Below are 2,814 nucleotides of genomic sequence, written 5' to 3'. Positions count from 1 at the left end.
CATTACATATATATATATATATATGTATATATATATATATATATACTGTAAATTTTTGGTACAAACAATAAATATTGAAATACACATAATAGTAATATTACAATACAAATACAAATAGTATCAATTCTTTTCGCTCGTATAATTTACAACAAATTAATAAATAGTAAAAGCCAGGTCAACACATTAAACGAGCTATAGTTAAGTACTAAATAATATCACAAATTATAATTTTTCGATGATAAGTTTCAATGGTACATTTCGATTATACTTAATCTTCATCAGCCACAGAAATACATAAATATCCAAATATCTAATTATATTAACATATTATGAAGATCATCTCACATTCGAGTTGCAATAGATAATATAACAGATTTCTAAGAATCATCTCACCTTCGTGTTACAAAGGATAGTATATCACAATCATATCATATGTAATCAAATTTGATAAATAATAAACGATGTAGTGAAGAGTCATGATTCCGAACCAATTCATCGATTAATAGTGAGAAGGGGCAATTAGTATGAATAAAAGAATAAATTCTAGTCGTATTAACGTAGCTTATTGTCAGATCATATAAATAGTTGTATGTGCGTCCTTAATAATATTGGTAGATAAATTAAATTAAATAAATTATCGTCAAAATTGATATACTATAAAAAAATTAAAAAACAGTAATTTTTGTAATTTAAAAACTATCTTTAAAAATATATGATAAATATATGGTAAAAACGATAATAAATTATAACTTTATGTATATATAATACGTGTATATATAAAAATTTCATTTGAACAAAAGCACAACACGAAATATAAATAATAAACGCTTTAAATTTATAATGTCAATTAACAAAATTAAATAATTATCAACGAATAAAGAATAAAGATTGTGTAACACTTAATATGAAGGCAAATACAAATTATATATAATGGTAAATTAGCAGCAGTCTATTAAAAATGTAATATAGAATTTAGAATCGGTTATGTTCACTGATGAAAGACTGATCTTAACTGTGAGAGAGTATAAACTCTCAAATAATATCATATATATGTCAAAAAGTCAAACGACAAAAAAAACTAAGCGCTGTCGTTTTTGTTATTATTAGAAATTAAATTTAACAAATAAATATATTGTATAATTCATCTAGAGATTCGGTGTCTTTTTTAAAATTTGTACCACTTAACAGTTCTTTTATATGTAGTATTTTCGAAATGAGTCTTTTATTATAATTTGATTCCGTATCCATTATTCTAACATTCTTCCAATCAAAATTATGATTGTATTGTAGTATATATTCCGTTATAACCGAATGCCTAGATGAGTCAAGCTTTATATTTTTATATAATTTATATGTTAATATAATTGGATATTTGAGTATTTATTATATTTCTGCGTCTGATGAGAGTTAAGTATAGTCGAAACGTGTCATTGAAACTTATCGTCGGAAAATTATGTGTGATTAATAAATATTATTTAGTACACCTAACTATAGCTCGTTTAATGTATTGATCTGAGTTTTACATAATAGTAACCCTGATGGAAATAAATTGTTGAAATTGCTGAAACTTGCTGAAATCTCTATCAATTGACTCATATTTCATTATGAATTATACTGAAATTTTTAATATTTTCACGTTACTATTATTATTTCTATTACATTAAAAAGTAATTTTACAAAAGAGAGATATATGAACATGTATGAACATATTTCATATATGATTATACATGTTTATGAATATTTATGTATGTTTATACATATTTATACATATTTATGTAAAAAATTTTTTTACTGGGAATACAATGCAAAACGAATTATAACTAAACGCGCAAATTAAGCAATACAATTCGCTAATTTTAAATGTTTATAATTCAACAAATTATAGCCTCGATATTTTGATATTGAAACTTTTCATCTCAAAATGACTTCAGGAAACTATACCCTTAAACGTGTTCGCCTTTACTGAACACTTTGTTGTGTATATATCTATACATACACCTTGATAAAAAAATTCTCAAAATATATTTGTAAGAACTTTTCGTATTATAAAGATTTCGAAAAAATATCTTAAATTTTTTCAGATTTTATAAATTTTCTTCAAAAATTGTAGAATGTTATATATGTATATAATTGGCATACATATATAAAAAAATTCTAGAAAAGATGCAAACTTTCTCAGTCTTTCTAAAAAATGTTCCAATTTGTATAAAAAATTGGAGAAATTTTTGAAAAGTTATAAAATTACACAGAAATTCTAAAACATTAATATGTATAAGGAATTTTAAGAAAACTTTCGTCATATAGGGTGTCATTAAAATACGTTACCATCCATCCTGAATAGATAGAGCGGGCTGAATCGAAAAGTCCTCTACTATTTTGCGATTTTCGCAATAGTTAACGAGATATTAATTATTAAAAATCGCTAAATATTGGTTTTCAATAATTTTTTATTCAAATACTATCAACTTTATAGAAAAATAGCAAGAAATAAAAATGGTTTATTTTCTTCTTATAAAGTCATTCTGATAATTTTTTCAAAATTTAAAAAAAAATTTTTAATATCGTATTTTCTCATGGCGGTAAAGATAAGAAAATGCAGTACTCAAAAAGTTGATTTAAAAATTCTGAAAAAATTTTTAAAGTTCTATGAAAAGAAAATAAATTTATCTTTTGCAAATTTTTTTATAAAATTGATAGTATTTGAGTAAAAAATTATTGAAAACCAATATTTAGCAATTTTTGGTAATATCTCGTTAACCATTGTGAAAATCGCAAAATAGTAAAGGACTTTTTGACTCAGTTTAATCCACTCTA

The sequence above is a fragment of the Trachymyrmex septentrionalis genome, unplaced genomic scaffold, assembly GCF_001594115.1.
Source record: "Trachymyrmex septentrionalis isolate Tsep2-gDNA-1 unplaced genomic scaffold, Tsep1.0 scaffold127, whole genome shotgun sequence".
In the NCBI taxonomy this organism is placed as follows: domain Eukaryota; kingdom Metazoa; phylum Arthropoda; class Insecta; order Hymenoptera; family Formicidae; genus Trachymyrmex; species Trachymyrmex septentrionalis.
Note: the sequence above shows the minus strand (reverse complement) of the source record.